Source organism: Gossypium hirsutum, chromosome D12 (assembly GCF_007990345.1).
Source record: "Gossypium hirsutum isolate 1008001.06 chromosome D12, Gossypium_hirsutum_v2.1, whole genome shotgun sequence".
In the NCBI taxonomy this organism is placed as follows: Eukaryota; Viridiplantae; Streptophyta; class Magnoliopsida; order Malvales; family Malvaceae; genus Gossypium; species Gossypium hirsutum.
The window spans coordinates 30,810,268-30,833,260 of record NC_053448.1 but is presented as its reverse complement, the minus strand read 5'-3'; the positions used below and the strand labels follow the sequence as shown (position 1 = coordinate 30,833,260).

General features: G+C 34.3%; 2 long non-coding RNA genes across 2 annotated transcripts; both read right to left on the bottom strand.

Moving 5' to 3' along the window:
* Positions 1 to 1,484: 1,484 nt before the first annotated feature.
* On the bottom strand, positions 1,485 to 3,184 carry LOC107947506 (uncharacterized). Its single transcript, XR_001697142.2, has 3 exons — positions 3,097 to 3,184; positions 2,663 to 2,743; positions 1,485 to 1,696 (listed from the first exon to the last, which is right to left on the bottom strand). It is a non-coding gene; the product is annotated as an uncharacterized lncRNA (long non-coding RNA).
* A 2,905-nt stretch (positions 3,185 to 6,089) lies between these two features.
* Positions 6,090 to 6,589, bottom strand: LOC121224495 (uncharacterized). The gene is made up of 2 exons (XR_005922078.1): positions 6,312 to 6,589; positions 6,090 to 6,225 (listed from the first exon to the last, which is right to left on the bottom strand). It is a non-coding gene; the product is annotated as an uncharacterized lncRNA (long non-coding RNA).
* Between the last annotated feature and the right edge of the window lie 16,404 nt (positions 6,590 to 22,993).

Below are 22,993 nucleotides of genomic sequence, written 5' to 3'. Positions count from 1 at the left end.
CTCTAGAATGGGGACGAAAAAGAAATTGAACTTAATCTCAAAGTCATGAGAATGAGTGGAGGCCCATTCCTAGATGGGGATACATAGTTGTAGGGCAGTGGTAATATTAGGCCGGGCCCAGATTTTATCTTAAACATGAATCATATCTTCTACACTTGTAAAAAAAATCAAATTCAAAATTAATCAGTATTTAATAAATATAAAATTTGGAATGAATACACCCACAACAAATTGGGGTCTACATCCTTGACTAATCATTCCCGGATTGATTCTTTGGTGAATTAGTGAAGTGACTTAAGAGAATGCAGTGCCGTTGGTGTACTGTCTTTCAATCAAAAGTGTGGTTAAATGTTAGTCTGATTGATTTTTCTCAATTAATTAGCTCATCTCATCCAACTACTAATAATACTCGTAATTTAATAACATGATCATCATCAACCTAAAGAACAGCCAGCCAGCCAACCCCACGGTGGGTGGATTACTGTCAACTTCACCTAACACATCGCAACTTCCCTTTGTGATTGTGCCTTTGAGCAAATTGCTTACCTAAACTTTACATTATATGTTTTCTAACTTTTTGCATTTCACTTTTATAATATAATTTATTAATTTTCGTTCAGAATGATTATTTTTAATAATAATATTATCGGAATATAAAATAATTTAGTGCATATGTTATATTACTTGAGAATGTAAGATTTTGTATATTTCAGGTAAAATCTTATTATTTAGTTGATGAAAGGTAAAATTGTTTAAGAGGTAATAATTTAGTGATTTTAATTGTAATTTACTTAAAAATATATACGTAGCTTGTATGAAATTTGTTTATGGGTGAAATCTGATTTTTGTACCTTCTTTACTCATGGCCAACTTTACTCGGTATTCGAAAGTTTAAGCAAAATACTTTTTATTAATAAATAGCAATTCAAACTTTGAATAATAAAAGAAAAAGAAAAGAAATTTCAATAATCCTAAAATATCTGTCATGGAAGGTTCAGGGGCCCCAACAGGTTCGACTTTTTCTTTGGTTGACTCTCAAAAAGTGCTTACTCAGGCGAAACGGCTAAGGTGTGAAATTGGTAGCAGAACGAGATGTTCAATATGTGTAATGAATTGGAGAATGTAATTCATGCTCTTAGAGATTGCATTGTAGCGAAAGATATATGGTCCCAAATCATTCCACCTCAGAAGTAGACTTATTTTGTAACACTTCTAACCTCTAACCGTCGCCGAAATCGGGTTACAAGGCATTACCAGATATCTCGGACAATATACAGTAATTCTTAAATAAATAATAAATATATATAATCATAAATTCATATAAATTCTTACTAATTGACTTCATTCATTTTTTTATTTTTTTTAGAAAAATTTGAACATAACCCTTTTATAACTATTGAACCTTCCCTGCAAATATCAAATCGCAACCAATGCATTATATATTCAAATATACCAAAATACCATTTATCAAAGTGCACCCAAAATGAACATAACCCATAATGTTTCCATTCTAAATTGAACATTTCCAACTCAAGCCATATCACATAGTTTGATCAAACCCCAAAATTCATACCAAAAATTAACTATACATGCCATATTTACATTATTTACATAAGGTCCAAAAGTACCAAAAATCGTTTGGATAGTGTGATAGCAAATCTCCGACCTAGTCCAAAATCGAGCTAGCTTTCGAAATCTATAGAACATAAGAAAATAAATGAAGTAAGCATTAAGCTTAGTAAGCCGTATAATATAAAATTAAACTTACCAATTTAACATTTAAGCATTTAAAACAATTAAAATCAACTCATTTGTCCACAAAGTCTATTCACATTACCATCCACGAGTTAGTCATATAGCTAAATATATCATGTCGTCCCTATAATTCATATATTCATAAAACAAATAATTCATGTAAATCATATAGCATTTATATCAATTCCATCCTATTCGTGTAACCTGTAATTCATCAGTAATAACAAAAATTTTTCCGTATCAATAGTAACTTATACATATCAATGGTAATTCATCCAAATAATTATATAATTTATTCATATGATCAGTAACAGTAATTATGCCCATTGAACCTATTAGAACATCGAGGGATACACGGGTGATACACTATAAGTGTATTTATCAGAAATTCATCAATTCATTGTCATTTTCGCTCTTTCGAGCCATAATCGGTAAGGTCATTCCGAGCTGATAAACGGTAAGCTCCGTAGAGCTGAAACGGTAAGCTCATACAAGCTGTGGTGAGTCCGCAACAAATGCAGGAGCTCGACCAAACGGTAACCCTAGTGACAAGTCACTCGTATCCGACGATTTTCTAAAGTTCAAACGGGCTCGGTATTATCCAATTTCATCAATTAAGCAATGAAAAATCAATAGCTCAATTTCTCAATTCATATGTGTATATATATTTAATATAATTAAATACATACATTTAAATACTCAAAATTTCATATTCAATGCCTATTATTATACCAAATCTATATAACGTATATAGTATTTGTAACATTTCATTTGCATTCATGTAAACAGTAATATAATAGTATATCGGTAATTTAAAATTCAAGTGGATCATTCATTCAACTTACATACATTCATTTTTGGACAATTACAAATATTTAATAATTCAATTCTAGCTACACGAACTTACCTCGTATTTGCTCGAATACTTTCGTCTACCCGTCTAACTTTTGTTTCCCCGATCAAGTTCCGGTATTTGTTTATCTTGATCCTAATTCACAAATACACAAAATATATGAAATTTCTTTATACGTATTCTTAGCCGAATACTATATATCTTCTAATCAACCCATATTTTCATTTATTTCACATTTCTAACATAATATTTCTATTTTTTTAATTAAATCCCTAATGCTCATTTTTGTCAAAATTTACTTTATAAAACTTGTATATATTTCAATACCCATCAATAATCTAGCATAATACTTCAAAATATACTAGTATTCAACAATGGCACATTTCAAAATCATCAAAATTTTCAGAAATTGAGGTACGGGCTAACTAGAATACAAAGCAACGATCTCAAAAACGTAAAAATTATTAAAAACGGAATAAAAACCATACCCTAATTGAGAATCTAAGCTTGGCCGAATGTAAAAGCCATGACTTTGGCTTTCTAAACTTCAAAATCGTGCAGAAAAAAAAAATGACTGCCACTTTCTGTTTTGTTTTTACTTGAATTCAATATTAATAACCATTTTACCAAATTAACCTTAATGAAATAAAAGCATAATTCACATATTTTAAGGTCATTTATGACCAGCACCACTATCATTGGTCCAATAACATAATAAGGACCTCTCATTCAACTTATCAGCAAATAAATACTCTTAACCTATAGCATGCTACTTTTACATTTTATGCGATTAAGTCTTTTTTATCAAATTAAGTATTTAAACGATAAAATTTTTTAATGAAATTTTTATACTATAATTCCATCATGTTGTAAAACTTATTAAAATAATATGATAAATATTTTTACTCGGTTAAGTGGTCCTGAAACTACTGTTCCGATCAGACTCAAAAGCGGGTTGTTACATATTTCTTTTTAGGTAATTTATAGGATTAACTTACATCTAATTTGCAAATTCGTCATAATTTAGTTATGAGGAATGTTGAGTGGTCGAGTTTCTTTGGCATTGTTGCGTGGCATATTTGGAAGAATAAAAATATTTGTATCTTTCAGGGTGTGTCGTGGAGTGAAGAGGAAAATGTCAAAAATGCTTATAGTTTGTCTAAGCAATATTTTCCTGTTCACAATGGGGATTCTGTGAGGCGATTATCTAGAGTAGGTCTAGTGGAGGCAGAAAGGTGGATCCAATTAAGATCAGATGGAGCTATTAACATTAACATGGGATGCACTGTTGCAGAAGGAGTAGTGTTTTAACTGTCATTTGGGAACTTGTTCAATATTTGAAGCCGAATTGTGGGACATCATTGATGGTGTGTTATTGATGTAAGAAAGGCATTATGACAAAATATCAATGTCGATAGACAACATGAAAGTTATTGGGGCTATCAAAGATTCATTGTCGAAGTGCTTAAACTCACTAATAATCAGGTGCATAGCTCAACTCTTGCAGAAAGTGGAGAGTTGATCTCTTAAATATATCATTAAATATGTATATTGAAACTGATCTCATTGCATTTTTGATAGAAAGAAAAGTTTACACTTATTTGAAATATCTTCTTTTGAGTCTCTCTCATTTTTGTAGAGCATTTCTTTTCTTTCAAAAAAAAAAAACTATCACCTTTGATAAAATTGGAAACAGTACATTCTCAATGAACCAAAGGCAAATTTTCATTGGCTAAAAGTTGCATGCAGCCGACAATTTTCAGTTTGACGATAATGTAATTTAATGTAGTCTTTTTGTAGCATCATAAAGTCTTTAGACGTAGGGAATTGTGAACTTGCCGTTGATGTAAATAGTATTTAAAGATGGCAATGGATGGGTGGATGTTATTAAATTTATTTTCATAATCGTTTTATATTTATTATCTAAAAGAATTAATAATTATTCCATAATTTTGAGTCCTTTTTAATTTTTCGTGAAATTTTGTATAAAATCTAAATCCATTGATAAAACATTCTCATACTTCACAAACAGTCACTGATAATGGAAAATGATTTTAAAGTTTTCGTAAGGAAATATTAATATATAATAACTAACATACAAACATAAGGCACTCTCATACTTCACAAAATGAAATTTGTCAGGTTTTAGAAATTGTAAATTAGATGGTAAAGTCAATTCCAATAACTAGTGTTGTGGTGAGCAAAGCACGTCCAAAATTTTTGGGATGCTACAAGAAGAATAAAAAAAACTCCATAATAGCGAAAATAATAAAATAAATGAAAAATAAAAGAGTATAAATAGCAAAATTACGAGTGAATTAACTTACATGACGAGTGAGAATGCTACGAACAAAGTAAACTGCAGCAACTATTAACTATTTTTCCTGCGAACAAAGCAAACTGCAGCAACTATTAACTATTTTTCCCTTCTCCGAGTCAATAACAAAACTTTTTCTTTAACATTGTTAAGGATAAAATTACACATGCAAACAATGAAGATAAGGTAATTAACATCTTTAGTTGATAAGCTCAATTTTACAGAACATAGTAATTCACATATGCTTGAGAGAATTTCAGGCTTTGTACTATTTTTACTTTCAACTTTTCCGGCATTTCCAACAATCAGTAGACATATATATAATAAATCACAAATGAACATCTAAAATTTTTACACCTGCATAAATAAACTCCAAAATTTCAAGAAACTAGCAGTGCATATCCTCCCCAAAATCTTAATAAATAAATAATTTTTTTATTTAAAAATTTCTTAATAAATAGATATCAAGGGGGGTTTATGAAAAAATTATATAATTTAAAAAATTTTATAAAGTATTCAAAAGAAGTAGCAATAACTTTCAATTTTTTCCAAATATATTATTCCTATAAAATTACATGCCAAATTTTGTTTGAGTTTTATTTTATAAATATTTTATAAAACCATTTAAAAATATTCTTTGAATTAAACTTTTTTCGTAGGCACATAAAAAAATTATGAAACTTTAGCATGTAGTTTTATAAAAATAATATATTTGGTATATCATTTTTGAAAAATAAAAATAAAGACTATTTATAGAAGTACATTTTAAATTTTCTTATCAAGTCGCGAAAAAACATAATTAAGTTATTAGGTTTTTTCCCTTCATTAAGGATAAAAGTGGTATTTCATACACTTGTTCAACATTTTTCTCTATCAAACAGTGAACTATTTTAGTACTGATGTCATTACAATTATTTTAGTACTTAACTGCTAAATAAACTTTTCTTCACGTTATTACACTAACCAGCCAAACGAAACATAAGTTTTCTCCTTGCATTATAACAAAATTTGACCACAAAAGCTCGAAGGCATGTCTCATCCTTTGATTCTTTTGAGCTTTTAAGCCATGTATCTGGATTTGGGGCAATTTGCCTATTCATGATTTTAAGAAGTCCAGGACAAACCGAGCATGAAACACCAAATACAAAATCATTATGCTCTCTATTGATCAAAAACATGGGTTGTCTCTTGATTGCTTACCAAATAGAAAGCCAGAATCGATGGCACACTTACTGTTTATCTACATTTGCTCGATCAATGGCATTACAAGTGTGTGGCAGCAATTCACGAGTTCTACAATCTACAGAAGTAGCAAAAGGATCATAAGGACATACCACAATTCAATTAGTTGAGGGCCAATCATTGCGCAGAATCAACATCACTGACCACAGATCCAACAGCATTGATTTATACTGATTCACCACTGCGCCGCCTGCTTGACACTATCTATTTGACTGATTCTCCTCTGTTTTGGTTGCAAGAATCCTTTGCTTAGCAAAGAGAGAACCTACAGACCCACCTTTGGTAAGGTTCAGTAAAAATATGACCATAACAATATATCCACCATGAATTCACATTGCAGTAGGGTATATGCACTCGGTCTCAATGATAAAATATAATAAGTCAACAAGGAATAAATGAACCTTTTAGTGTTTTCCAAGCTGTCAGTTTTATCATGTTTGAGACCGTAAATTATCACAACAGTTCGTATTCTAGCTTCATGTTGGATAAGTGAAACAGCAAAGCACGAAATTTCCATGTTGGATAACTATGCAGGAATTTCCATCACCACCTAGAACCAAGTCATTTTGTAATTCCTATGTTACTCAAACTCAGGTGTGAGTCTCGAATATGGGAATGTGTTCAACATGTATATAGATGAAATCTGATGCATGCCAAAATCAAATTCGATGCTAAAATCAAATTCGAACAATGGATGAAAAGATGAGGGAGCTATTTCTAAGCAAATGAAGAGCAATCTTATTAAAAAACGTTTCCATTTTAAGCAAAATAATCGCATGCAGAAACCCCGACTGTTCTTTGCATTTGGAACATACATAGGAAGACTTACACGGCGATGCAGCAGAGGATGTCGACAGTAATGAGGCAGACGAGTGTTGACGGCGATGCGGCAGAGGGGACAGTCAGCGGTGATGCAGCGGATGGTCGGATGATAATTTGGGGATTTTGATTTGGGGAATTAGGGGTTTGGGGAAAATTTTTAGGGGAAAAAATAAGGGATTTCAAGTGTGAGTTGGGGATAAAACTGAGTATAGCAAAACGGCGCCGTTTCGTTTAAAATAAAATTCTACTTTGCGGCGTTTTTCTCCTAGCGCGGCTAATGCTCGACCTTTTGCTGCGTTTTTCTTCTAGCGCCGCTAATGCTTGACCTTTTGCGGCAATTTTCTCCTAGCTGTCGACCTTTTGTGGCATTTTTCTCCTAGCGCCGCTAATGTTTGACCTTTTGTGGCGTATTTCTCATAGACGTCGCTAGTGCTTGATCTTTTGCGGCGTTTTTAAGAAAAACGCCGCCGCTAATGCTTGACTTTTTGCGGCGTTTTTCTCATAAACGCCGCTATTAATTTTCTTATTGGAAAAACACCGCTAAAACCTTAAATTCCTGTAGTGAATTAGAGATGGCAATGGATGGGGTAGATGTTATTAAATTTATTATCACAATAGTTTTATATTTATTATCTAAAAGAAAAAAATTACTTGTCTTGTCCTATAATCACTTTTCAAACTCCATATAAAACGGATTAATTCAAAATATACGAAGTATCATCTCTAGTAATAATACTCCACAAATAGAAGGGAAAAAAAACCACAATTTAATTAGAGTGTAATCAAAAGCAAACAACAAAATTGAGAAATTAGGAAGGAGCGAAAGCAGCGGGAAGGTTGAAATTCAAAGAAAGCAGAGTAGGTATGGGCGGCAGGCCCCGAAGGACCCATGAGGTCCCAAATGCATTTAGAATGGATATTGACAGATGCAACACTAAAAGCCGCAGCTAGTGCATTGCATCATTGCAAGGTGTGCACTTTGATTTTGTGATGGGACTATAATTCCTTTTCCTTTTACAATATCTACAAACCTCCTCCAACTTCATATTTGTTAGAATTTGTACAGCCCAATTTTGCCCCAATCCCACTACCCAAAATTTGACCCAGGCCCATACCAGCAAAACCCTCTACCCAATACAACCCAAAAACCCCACCTAAACCTACCCAACTCAATTAAACCAAATACAGCCCAACAAATTTAACCTAGCAGCCCAAAGGTGAGGCCCAATGCCCAGGCCCAATTTCACAAAAAAATCTGCCTAGGGTTTCAGAGACTGAAACCCTAGGCGCCGCACCTATTGACCTTTTCGCTCCCTGCCACTGCCGCCAACGTCACGCCGCCACCACCAACGTCACGTCGGCCACCCCCACTTGCACATGCTCCACCTGCAAGAGAAAGAAGAAAACGCAAGTAGCAAACAGAAACAAGAAAAATAGGAAATAAATCATGTATGAAAGGGCTATAAAAAGCCGAAACAGAGATGTAATGGGGGTCCTCTCCTTTTTTACACACACATTTGAAATCTAAAAAAAACTAAGGTGATTTCAACTTTTATTTCTCTGTTTCTCTTTTATTTTTCAGTTTCTTTAGTATTTATTTCGACTTTATTTCTTTAAAAAAATCAAAAAAAAGGGAAGAAAACCTTACCTGTGCCGCGCCGGAGGAAGAGGAGACGAACGGTTCTCCTCGTTCTTCTGGTTTTAGGCTCGTTTTTTTTGGGATTTGGCCTTGGGTTCATGTCCTAGAGACGTTTGGCTTCAAAAGGGGACCAAAAAGGTCCGATTTTGAACCTCCAGCCGCCACACACGGTGGCAATACGGCGGAGGCTCGCCGGAATCCTTGGCCTGACCATGGCCGGAATTGGGGCTTAAAAGAGAGAAAAAGAGAGAGTTTTCTCTCTGTTTTTTTTTTAAAAAATGATGAAACTGTTTTTTTAGTTTATTTTTAATATTTATATTAAACATGAAATGACGCCATTTTAGTGAGGGAGATCCGCGCGTCGACCCGACCCAACCCGGAGGATCCGCGTCTTTTTGACTTTTGGGCTATTTGCGCGCAGTCCCTCCGACTTTGCAATGCGTTGTAATTTGACCCTTTTTCGTTATTCTCTTTTATTTCAATTTAACCACGTAATTTTACTTTTATTTCATTTTAGTCCACTGAAGTGCTGCGTTTTAGAACTTTGGGTTTATTTTCTGTTTCGGTCTTTCCCTTTTTTACGCATGTCGCAATTGGATCCTTTTCGTTTTCCTTTATTTCGAATTGGCCCTATATTTTTTATTTCATTTCGATTTAATCCCTTTTTTAGCATCTTTTATTATTTAGTCAATTATTGTTGACATGATTATTTTAATGTTACCATTATTATTATTATTATTATTATTGTTATTAATATTAATATTATTATTATCATTATGTTTCCATTTATATTTACTTATGTATTTTTTAAATATATGTGTTGTATTATATTATTATTATATACGTACTTCATATATAGTTTATTTAATATATATTAAATATTTTTTATATATACATGTATATCTATATACTCTCTTTTTTTCTCATGAATATATGTATACATACTCATATATTTTTTTTATTTTAATAATTTTAAAACATACATATACATGTTTTTCATATTTTTTTTGTAAATTTATTTGTGTACTCATGTTTTTATAACATACATACTTATGTAGTATATATATTTTTGCATTTTATAATCTATATACGTATATGTGTGAAAATACTTATATTTTTATATCTTATGATTCATATATATATATATTCATATTTTCATAATTTTATGTATATACATACATATATATTTCCCTTATATGTACATACGTGTCCATATTTTATAATTTTTATCTATATTCCTTTTTTATGTTCATTTATGTATTTATTTATATGTCCATTTTTATGCTTTAGTTTATTTATTTATTTATTTGCTATGGTATATGCATGATCGATTTATTTTAGTATTCGTTTTTTGTTCATTTTTTATTCACATTATCATGTTTATTATTCCATTATGCATATTAATATCATACTTCAAAAAAGAAATTTTTTCTAAATGAGGCAATATTTAGCATTTGGAAATTCGAGGAAACGTGCCCTAAGGTGCTGGGTGTCGATTTTTCTCGTTCAACCAAATAGCTAAATATCCTTCTAAAAATTCCAAAATAAGGCAATGTTTTGCGTTTGGAAATTCGAGAAAACATGCCCTAAGGTGCTGGGTGTCGATTTTCCTCGTTCAACCAAATAGCTAAATATCTTTCTAAAAATTCTAAAATAAGGCAATGTTTTGCGTTTGGAAATTCGAGAAAACATGCCCTAAGGTGCTGGGTGTCGATTTTTCTCGTTCAACCAAATGGCTTAATATCCTTTTAAAAATTTTAAAATAAGGCAATGTTTTGCATTTGGAAATTCTAGAAAACATGCCCTAAGGTGCTGGGTGTCGATTTTTCTCGTTCAACCAAATGGCTTAATATCCTTTTAAAAATTTTAAAACAAGACAATGTTTTGTGTTTGGAAATTTGAGAAAACATGCCCTAAGGTGCTGGGTGTCGATTTTTCTCGTTTAACCAAATTGCCAAATATCCTCTTGAATTTTAATCCATACCATTCGAGTTTTTTGTAAGGATCGTATTTTAAATTTCTTTAAAGATTTCAGTTTTTCGACACTAAGACATTAAGTAATCAACTAGGTACCAATTTTGGGCGTATCGAGGGTGCTAATCCTTCCTCGTGCGTAACCGACTCCCGAACCCGTTTTTCTGAATTTCGTGGACCAAACTTGTTGTTTTAATAAAATCAAATCGTTTATTAAAAACAACCACTTTTCGAGGTGATCCGATCACACCTCATCAAACAGGATCGGTGGCGACTCCCATTTTCGTTTTCATTTTCCAAAACCCAAGTCGACCCCGTTTTCATCCAAAAAATGGTGTCAACAGCTTGGCGACTCCACTGGGGATTTTAAATAAGAGAGTCAAGCCATGAGTTCATTATTTCTTGTCTTTTTGTCGAAAGTTGAAAATTTGATTTAAATATACAATCCTCTCATTGCATTTCATTTGTTTTGAGTTATAGTTTTTATCATGTTTTGTATTTTAAATTTTTATATCTCTGCACATTGCATTGCATGACCGTTGGTCACACCTTCTAAGTGGGAGTGAGAAGCTACTCCTTCGTGAGGTTTTCATCTCCGTGCAAGATAGTGGATCACTTTCGGTATACATTCGTACCTATGTCTTCGTGAGATTTTTATCTCCGTGCAGCCATAGGGAAATGTATTCCCCTGAACCGAACTCGGTCTATATGAGCCTACAATAGGTGAAGATCGAGGAATCTGCTGGTTTGGGTACCTTATCTTTAGAACCAACCCTCATATAGTGGACTTAGGAACTTAACCTAGGTAGAGCCACTCCAAATCTCTAGTATTTACCTGATTAGGTACTTTTTGTTTTCCGTGCTTGCTTATGTTTTGTTCTAACCCCTCTTGTTGTGTTTTGATTATGATTGCAACATTGCATTTGCATCTTAGGAAAGAGATATTGATTCAAGTCCGATTACTAAATTAGAAAGCTTGTCATGGAATATGGATTCCTTGATAAAGTGGAAAACAATACGACTTCCCGAATATATTCTGAGAAACACAAGAATGGCGATGGAAGAGTTCGTGACCCTGCTTCGTGGCCTGAGGATTCAAGGCAATTGTCTAAGAGCTTTCAACCTTCCAACCGCTTAAAGATGCGGACGAGCCTTATGAAGATGGGCAGATAATGGATCGCGACCAAGATCAAGAAAAGGAGCTAGCAATGGCATCTATTGGCGAGATTACCTCAAGCATGCAGATGAAGAAAATGATAGATGTTGTTTCTTGGAATATGAGGGGAGGCCGTACATGTATCCGTTTTATGTAAAGGAATTTGCTTTCTAGAAAAGTTTCCTAAATGTAATTGAATCAGAATCAACGTCTCTTTAGGTATGCATTTCATACATTACATTACATGTATTAAAATCAATTGAAAGAGTCTAAATGAGTAAATTTATCTCAGCTAACCTGGAAAATCGACCAACCAAACACCCTTACGATATCCAAGCAAAGACTAGAGAAATGGAACGAAGGTTGGAAAAATTAGAGCAAATGCAGATTCAGATGCAGGAGCAATTGACTGAATTTCAACAGGAGATGAGAGATCAGATGCTAGAATTACGGAGAACTATGATAAACCAGTTCAACCGATTACTAGCTGGAAAGTCAAAAGAAGTGAAAGACCCAGTGGTTTACTTTGGGGTTGATAATGAGGATCTTGTCTATTCCTTAGATTGCACTCCGACAAGTGTCCAGGTCTAGCCAGATGGGCGCCCACAAGGAGTACTCTTTGCTATCGGATCCCAATATTATCAGACTGGTACATCGATGCCAGTGAATTGCCTGACAGGCCCAGGATCCAATTTGAGGAATAATTTAGCTAATCCTGTTGCTAATCTAGCAGAAATAAAGCAAATGAGGGTAGAGTACCCAGATACTATAAAGGTCCCAGGGAAGAAGGGGAATAAAAGGGATAATGTAGGCGGATATAACAAGGGCCACTCAAAACCAATCACTGTGGGCAGGTCAAAGACGGAGACCACCAGCCATCAGAGCCCTTTAAAGTAAGAATCTAGAGTGAAACCAGGTACTGAGAAGCTCCAGTTCACACCAATTTCGATGTCATATAAGGAGCAGTATCAAAGCTTGTTCAATGCGCATGTTGTTGCTCCTTATTACTTAAAACCTCCACAGCCTCCGTATCCCAGATGGTACGATGCAAAAGCACAATGCGACTACCATGCGGGAATTACAGGGCATTCAATAGAGAATTGCATTGCCTTCAAGAAGCTAGTCGAAAAATTCATCAACATGGGTATTATCAAGTTGGGTGACTCATCTAGTGCAAAAAGCCATCTATACAATCATATTGACAACGGGATGAATGTGATGTATGAAGAAGTGTTGGGAAGCGTTCACATCCATACCATACATGAAGACACAAAGGAAAAGGGACCTTGTTAGATACCTGCCCTTATAAATCTGGAGCGTTTTAAGCAATTAGCTTGTGGAAGAAATTCCTATAGTTATCAGGGCTTGTTTAGAGCAATGTTCAGAACATTTTTGTTGTTTTTAGCCTAAAGCGATAGAAATTCCTTTATGAAATAGGCTAATATCTGAACATCACTATTCTAATAAAATACATCTTTGCATTCCTTTTTGAGCTAATATTCTTTCATTCTTTTTGAATAATTATTTCAGATTATTTCATTCTTTTAGATTTTCTTCCACATCATTCATTCATAATCATATTGTATAAATAATTATTCATAAATTTATACTTTCTTTGGTACTTATTATGAGTCCCCAGATATCAATGACATGAGTGACACTGCTACAGACTCAGATTTTTCTCTTGAGCGAGGCATGTGTTTAGACGGATCTCATGACTTTAGAAATGACATAGATCTCCGAACTTATTAAGGATGGTAGAATAAGAGGATAGACAGATCCTACCTCACAAGAAATTGTGGACTTGGTGAAGATTAGAATTAACCTGACCGCAAAGACGAAGCAACACCTTATTGAGTGACCTCTAGGGTTCAAAGATGTCTTCATATGATAATACCAAGATATGCCCCGGTTTAAACGCCGATAATGAAATCTGCACAACAGTGACAGAAATTTACAGTATGAACGATGTAATTCTTTGTCGGGACAATGTCTTTCTCGTGGAGTCAGCATAGCTTTGCCCATTTGAAGTCGAATTTCCACCTCTTCAAGTTGTTGTTGGGTCCATCCTGATTAAAGAGGAAGATCCAAAGTTTTTGTCGAAGTTGCGCCCCAAAAGGCTCAGATCAAAAAGGGAAGAAAAAGAAAAATCAAAGTCAAAATGAAAATGAAAAAAAATCAAAAATCAAAATAAAAAAATAAAAAAAAGAAGAAAAAATCAAAATCAAGATCAAAATAAAAATGAGAAAAAGAAAGAAGAATGAAAAAAGAGAAATCTAGATGAAAAAATCAGAATGAAAAAGAAAAGAAAAAGAAAAGGAGAGGCCAAAGCGAAAACCCGCAAAGGGCGCTTTGTGACCAAATGAGGTTTTGATTTGAAAACCCGAAAAAGGCGACTCAAATTTCGAGCACAATGGGGCATGGACATCACCATTATCGAAGACTTCTAATGGGCATTACTTCATTTTGAGAGGCTACTTCATGAGCCAAAGTCATCGTATACCGATACAGAATTTTAGAGAAAAGGGTATTGGAAAATGTATTGAACTTGAGCAATAGCATGATAGCTGAGGTCTGAAATCAATTCAAAAGCAAACACCACGTTTTGTCACTGAATTGCCTAGAGATGAACATCAAGAAAATTGAAGAAAAATGACTGAGACTTACAAGGACTGGAATAAGAAATCACCATTCGCCCTCCTCGCTTGCCGAACATCTATCACGATTTCTATTAGAGCAACGTTGTTCTTTCTGGGTTACGGGATTGAGGTAGTTTTACCTATTGAAATCCCCTCTCTCCGGGTATTAGAGTGGGAAAGATCCAATCGCGATGTGATCAGTTAGACCTAAGAAAAGGGTTAAAAGTTATTCATCAGGGTCGGATGTACCAGAAGCAAATGATACGAGCCCATGACAAACAAGGTCATCCCAGAGAATTCCACAAGTGGGCTGGATGTTGAAAGAAGATCCTTCCTTAACGAAAGGATTCTAGAAGGAAATGAATGCCAAACCGGGAATGTCTCCATGTTGTAAAGATACCATTTTTAGAGGAGCACTGATCCTGAGTGAAATTGCTAATCCTATAAACTCGGATCCAGTCAAGAAACACGTCATTTAAAGAAGAAGAAATGACCAAGGTGAAAACCCACAAAGGGCACTTTATGTCAAAAAATAAATGAAAATGAAAAATGGAGAGGCTAAGGGGAAAACCTGCAAAGGGCATCTTAGGCCAAAGGAGATTTGAGTTGAAAACTCGAAAAGGGCGACTCAAATATTGATCAGAATGGGGCATGAGGTGATCAGAGCAATTCAAATTTTGATCAGATTGGGGCATGTGGTGATCTTGTTATACCTGAATCAATAAGAAAGAGTAGGGGACATCTTGGGGCATCGACAAAGGAATGTAGATCTCCTAAACACATGTCAAACTTAGAATGGTCTTCAAAAAGTTTGTACAGAGAAGTTCAAGCTGCGATATCTGGGGCACCCAATTATCATATTATTTATATTGAATTTGTTGTTCTTGGAATACTTTATTCTTTTCCAAGATATACATTTCCAATCAGTTTCTTTATTATTTTTCTTTACTATTTGTGGTAATTTATTCCTTTCAAGCTATGCTCAGAACCAATTTTATTCTTATCCATTGTTGCGACCCTTTTTGCAAAGCATGTTGCATTAGAATAATGATTAATGGGCTAATAAAACTTTCACGAAGGAAGTTTTGCATATTACTCTGAAAAGTTTCTAAATAATATAGGAGCCTGAAGCAGGACTATTGTTTAGAACACACCAATTTTAAAGGTTGGAAATTTGAGAAGGAATAGTCTAAATTTAGACTTTCTCTTTGGATTTTTGTTTTCAAATGCGTTGATTGACAAGGCGCCATGTTGGTGACAAAGCTCAAGTAAACAAGCAAGCAATGATCACCAGGCAAGAGGAAGAGGTTACCTCAGAGAAGAGAGCCCTCATTTGCGCATGAGTCTTTGGTACGACACCCTGGGAATGGTGTAAGGGACCAGAACGATGTAGATCCTGTATTCTTGAATTGGATAAGAGGGGATTAAGGAAAAGCCATATTTATACCCTTGGATTATAGCGGAAAAATGATGGTACAAATTTTGCGTCCCAGTGGATTGAACTTTGAGGTTTACAGTGGGGGCAACCCGGCTAAATGTTTCTTCAAAAAAACCAGTAAAGCAAGAATATATTGTAACACGTCAGTCACAAAACCTTAGTAAACTTCGAGTAATGACAACCTAAGCGGGATCATTCTTAAAAAAATAAAATAAAAATAAAATTCTACATTCATGGAAACACCATTCACACATGTCGGGTTAGGAGCAGTTGATTCATTTTGATCATGCCATCCTAATCATTAGGCATAATTAGGTTCATTATACAGGTCATGTTCCCCAGAGAATAGATCAGTAAAGATAGCAGATCTGGCCTTCCTACATTAACAGCGAAGTAGATCGAAAACAAAGCCTTACTTCCCAGGCGGTGCAGTAAAAAGATTAAAGCCACAACGGTGAATCTTGCTTCTCTGACATTGTGGTTAAAAAGATTAAAGCTACATCAGCAAATCTTACCTCTCAGGCAGTGTAGTGGAATAGATTAAAGCCACAACGGTGAATCTTGCCTCTTTGACATTGCAGTTAAAAAGATTAAAGCTACAGCAGTGAATCTTATCTCTCAGGTGGTGCAGTAAAAAAGATTAAAGCCACAACGGTGAATCTTGCCTCCTTGACATTGCGATTAAAAAGATTAAAGTTACAACAGCGAATCTTACCTCTCAAGCGGTGCAGTGGAACAGATTAAAACCATATCGGTGAATCTTGCTTCCCCTACATTACAGTTAAAAGGATTAAAGCTATATCGGTGAATCTTGATTAAAGCTACAACAGCGAATCTTACTCCTCAAGCGATGCAGTGGAACAGATTAAAGCCAAATTGGTGAATCTTGTTTCTCCGACATTGCAGTTAAAAAGATTAAAGCCACAATGGCGAATCTTACTTTCCAAAAGTTTCAAGTTACAAATCCTATCTCCCTGATATTACAGTGGAGTGGATCGAAGAACCAAAGTCTTATCCCCTTGAAGATGCAGTGGGACAAATTGAAGGTACAAATCTTATCTCCCTGATGTTACAGTGGAGCAGATTGAAGCAGATAATCCTATTTCCCTGAAGTTACAGAGGAGCGGATTGAAGTAGTAAATCTTATCTCTCTGAAGTTGCAGTAGAGTGGATCACATCAGGTCTTATCTCCCTGAAGTTGTAGTGGAGCAGACTGAGTAATCAAGTCTTAACCCCCTGAAGTTACAGTGCGGCAGATCGAAGATGACAAATCTTATCTCCCTGAGGTTGCAGAGGAGCAAATTGAAGCCGATAATCATATCTCCCTGAAGTTGCAGTGGAGCGGATTAAAACCACAGATCTTATCTCTCTGAAGTTACAGTAGAGCAGATCACTACAGTCTTATCTCCCTGAAGTTGCAGTGGAGCAGACGAAAGAAATCAATCTTATCTCTCTAAAGTTGCAGTGGAGCGGATTAAAACCACAGATCTTATCTCTCTGAAGTTGCAGTAGAGCAGGTCACATCCAGTCTTATCTCCCTGAAGTTGCAGTGGAGCAGACAAAAGAAATCAATCCTATCTCCCTGAAGTTGTAGTGGAGCGGATTAAAACCACAGATCTTATCTCTCTGAAGTTGCAGTAGAGCAGATCACATCCAGTCTTATCTCCCTGAAGTTGCAATGAAGCAGACGAAAGAAATCAATCCTATCTCTCTGAAGTTGCAGAGGAGCGGATTAAAACCCCAGATCTTATCTCTCTAAAGTTGCAGTAGAGCAGATCACATCCAGTCTTATCTCCCTGAAGTTACAGTGGAGCAAACGAAAGAAATCAATCCTATCTCTCTAAAGTTACAGTGGAGCGGATTAAAACCACAGATCTTATCTCTCTGAAGTTGCAGTAGAGTAGATCGCATTCAGTCTTATCTCCCAAAATTTGCAGTGGAGCAGACGAAAAAAATTAATCCTATCTTCCTGAAGTTGCAGTGAAGCGGATTAAAATGATGGATCTTATCTATCTGGAGTTGCAATATAGCATATCGCATCAGAATTTTTTAAAGATGCAGTTGAAGCTACAAGTCTTATCTCACTGAGTTGCAGTGTAGTAGACTGAAGATAGCAAATGTTTCCTCGAAGAGTCATAAATCCTATCTCCCTGAAGTTGCAGTGGAGCGGATTAAAATGATGAATCCTATACCTCTGAAGTTGCAGTAGGTCGGATTAAATCTACCACAACAAGTCTTCTCTCCCTGATGTTACAGTGAAGCAAATTAAAACCACAAATTTCGTTCTTCTAAAGTTGTTGCGAAGAAGATTAAAGCTACAAATCAGATCTTTTTGAAGTGCAGTAGAGTGGATTAAAGCAACAAGGCACAGTGGACTGGAACAAGGCTACTTGAAGAAGAGGAGCGTCAAAAGAAGTCGAGACTCGGTGAGACCGGGCAAAATTGGTCTTTCTTAGTCTTTCCTCTGTTATCGTTACACGATAACGAGCAAAGAGGGGCAGCTGTACAGCCCAATTTTGCCCCAATCCCACTACCCAAAATTTGACCCGGGCCCATACCAGCAAAACCCTCTACCCAATACAATCCAAAAACCCCACCTAAACCTACCCAACTCAATTACACCAAATACAGCCCAACAAATTTAACCCAGCAGCCCAAAGGTGAGGCCCAATGCCCAGGCCCAATTTCACAAAAAAATCTGCCTAGGGTTTCAGAGACTGAAACCCTAGGCGCCGCACCTTTTGACCTTTTGGCTCCCTACCACTGCCGCCAACGTCACGTCGGCCACCCCCACTTGCACTTGCTCCACCTGCAAGAGAAAGAAAAAAACGCAAGTAGCAAACAGAAACAAGAAAAATATGAAATAAATCATGTATGAAAGGGCTATAAACAGCCGAAATAGAGATGTAATGGGGGTTCTCTCCTTTTTTACACACACATTTGAAATCTAAAAAAAACTAAGGTGATTTCAACTTTTATTTCTCTGTTTCTCTTTTATTTTTCAGTTTCTTTAGTATTTATTTCGACTTTATTTCTTTAAAAAAATAAAAAAGGGAAGAAAACCTTACCTGCACCGCGTCGGAGGAAGAGGAGACGAATGGTTCTCCTCGTTCTTCGGGTTTTAGGCTCGTTTTTTTGGGGATTTGGCCTTGGGTTCACGTCCTAGAGACGTTTGGCTTCAAAAAGGGACCAAAAATGTCCGATTTTGAACCTCCAGCCGCCACACATGGTGGCGATACGGCGGAGGCTCGTCGGAATCCTTGGCCGGACCATGGCCGGAATTGGGGCTTAAAAGAGAAAAAAAAAGAGAGTTTTCTCTCTGTTTTTTTAAATGATGAAATTGTTTTTTTTTAGTTTATTTTTATTATTTATATTAAACATGAAACGACGCCGTTTTAGTGAGGGAGATCCGCGCGTCGACCCGACCCGACCCGGAGGATCCGCGTCTTTTTGACTTTTGGGCTATTTGCGCGCGCAGTCCCTCCGACTTTGCAATGTGTTGTAATTTGACCCTTTTTCGTTATTCTCTTTTATTTCAATTTAACCACGTAATTTTACTTTTGTTTCATTTTAGTCCACTGAAGTGCTGCGTTTTAGAACTTTGGGTTTATTTTCTATTTCGGTCCTTCCCTTTTTACGCATGTCGCAATTGGATCCTTTTCGTTTTCCTTTATTTCGAATTGGCCCTATATTTTTTATTTCATTTCGATTTAATCCCTTTTTTAGCATCTTTTAAATGTTACCATTATTATTATTATTATTATTATTATTATTATTATTATTATTATTGTTATTAATATTAATATTATTATTATCATTATGTTTCCATTTATATTTACTTATGTATTTTTTAAATATATGTGTTGTATTATATTATTATTATATACGTACTTCATATATAGTTTATTTAATATATATTAAATATTTTTTTATATATACATGTATATCTATATACTCTCTTTTTTTCTCATGAATATATGTATACATACTCATATATATATTTTTTTATTTTAATAATTTTAAAACATACATATACATGTTTTTCATATTTTTTTTGTAAATTTATTTGTGTACTCATGTTTTTATAACATACATACTTATGTAGTATATATATTTTTGCATTTTATAATCTATATACGTATATGTGTGAAAATACTTATATTTTTATATCTTATGATTCATATATATATTTTCATATTTTCATAATTTTATGTATATACATACATATATATTTCCCTTATATGTACATACGTGTCCATATTTTATAATTTTTATCTATATTCCTTTTTTTATGTTCATTTATGTATTTATTTATATGTCCATTTTTATGCTTTAGTTTATTTATTTATTTATTTGCTATGGTATATGCATGATCGATTTATTTTATTATTCGTTTTTTGTTCATTTTTTATTCACATTATCATGTTTATTATTCCATTATGCATATTAATATCATACTTCAAAAAAGAAATTTTTTCTAAATGAGGCAATATTTAGCATTTGGAAATTCGAGGAAACGTGCCCTAAGGTGCTGGGTGTCGATTTTTCTCGTTCAACCAAATAGCTAAATATCCTTCTAAAAATTCCAAAATAAGGCAATGTTTTGCGTTTGGAAATTCGAGAAAACATGCCCATGCCCTAAGGTGCTGGGTGTCGATTTTTCTCGTTCAACCAAATAGCTAAATATCCTTCTAAAAATTCCAAAATAAGGCAATGTTTTGCGTTTGGAAATTTGAGAAAACATGCCCTAAGGTGCTGGGTGTCGATTTTTCTCGTTTAACCAAATTGTCAAATATCCTCTTGAATTTTAATCCATACCATTCGAGTTTTTTTTTAAGGATCGTATTTTAAATTTCTTTAAAGATTTCAGTTTTTCGACACTAAGACATTAAGTAATCAACTAGGTACCAATTTTGGGCGTATCGAGGGTGCTAATCCTTCCTCGTGCGTAACCGACTCCCGAACCCGTTTTTCTGAATTTCGTGGACCAAACTTGTTGTTTTAATAAAATCAAATCGTTTATTAAAAACAACTACTTTTCGAGGTGATCCGATCACACCTCATCAAAAAGGATCGGTGGCGACTCCCATTTTCGTTTTCATTTTCCAAAACCCAAGTCGACCCCGTTTTCATCCAAAAAATGGTGTCAACAGAATTAAACGTGGGGCACCGTCGCCTCATTAGATCACGTCGGTCCTGTTGTAATTTCAGACAACCGACAGTCTCCCACTTCTCCCGTTCTATTTTCGTTATTCCATTTCTCCCATAAAAACTGTCATTTTGACGGCGGCTCACGTTCTCATTTACTTTTTCCTTTTTTGGATGAATTTCAAGTTGGGTAAAGTAGGCTACGGTGGCAACATAAAATACCATAAAAATTGATATGATATAATTTTATTACAAGTATATAAATAGTGAGTTATAAATACAAGCTAGCCAGGCTCATTTCTGGCTTTCCATAATGTAGACAACAGCTCCATCGCCCCATTTGTACATTTACATGAATTCAGTTCATTTGTAATGATCCTTGGTTGAATTTCATAAATAAATAGTACTAATGCATTAAAAAGAAGTCAAAATATAAATACCACATGACTAATAGATGATTAGGTTCAACTTTTTGAATGGTTTTTCTAGTTTGAACTCGCTCATTTGCACATTGATTATTCAACGAGTAATAAAATAATTTATTATTAAAACTGACTTCTTATAGGATAGTTATTAAATTGATCTCTTTTGGCTAGTCTCAAGATGGTATTCCCCGTCTCATTAAATTTATCACGTTTTTATTTTTAATAGTTAATTTTTTTAATTTTACACTTTTTTTTAAATTTTATTATGGATAAAATTTTGATATTTTTATTATACAAAAGTTTTTAAATGTATTTTTATAAAATATAATTAATTAAAATACTTCAAATAGTTGAAGTTAAAATTTAAATAGTTGACCTAAAATATGTCAATTGTGACATTTTATTGAGACAGGGAGAGTATATATTTGAAAATATTTTTTTTTAAATTCAATTGAAAAAGAAATCGTTGATAAATTCTTAATATTGTTTGTGGAATTTATTTGTACATTTTCTCATTGATCAGGTTTGGAGATGTTCTTCAAGGAAGGCAAAATGAGATTGGATGCTTCTGAATTTTATGCATTGAAACTTGTGCTCTATATGTTCTTTTATGTTTAAGCCAGTATAAATGTTTGGTAATGGAGAAAAGTAAGGGAAATATGCCTAGTAAGAGAGAGAGAGAGATTTTTTTTTTTTTATAGATTTGGATTAGAGATGTTCTTAGAGGAAAACAAAATGGGATTGGATTGTCTTAAGTTTTTGCAAGACAAAGGTGAGCTAGGAGGCACCGAAGCTTGTGCTTTAAAATACTTTCCGATGCTTAATTCAACATAAGTGTTTGATAATTAAGAAAAGCAAGGAAATAAGTTTAGTAAAGAAAATGGAGAAAAGAGAGAGTCCTTTTTTTAAAAGGAAAATTGTTGCCAATATGTTTGGTCCAAAGGCTGCACATCCTTTATTCTTGGTTTGCCAAGTGGCTTTATGCAATGGGTTAGTTTTGTCTTATATTTGGCTAGCTCATTAATGCTTGAAAATGTTTGACAACTCATATATTTGGCTTTATTAATATCTTGAAATAATAATAATTCTCCTAGGTCTAAGGTTGGTTATAAAGTGACCAAGTGAAGACTGAGGTGAGCAAGAGCAAATTGAAGATGTGGAAGCGCAAAAAATTTAGTCATATCCCTTGTAGGATTTGTGCTCAACCAATTCTAGTGGAGCAATATTTTGCACCTAGTTTGTGAATTGACGTAATCCTTTGGAGAATTCTTGCTCAACTAGCTTCGTGGCTAGGAACATTTGCTCAATTAGGCTTTGTGGCTGGGAATGGGAGTTGTGCAATGTAGGATTTTGCTACTAAGCAGTAAGTTTTTTGCACTCTTAGGTTTTGTAGTTATGATTACTTCTTTGGAACTCAAGTGATTTGATGTTATTGTATCCTTTGAAGGAATTTTGCTTTATTAGATTGTGGTTGAAAGCATTTCTATGAATGCTAATTTGTTTAGCATATTAGTATCCCCTGAAGGAATTTCACTCTACTAGTCTCTATGGTTAGGAGCATTTTTTTGGAAGTCAACTTATTTGG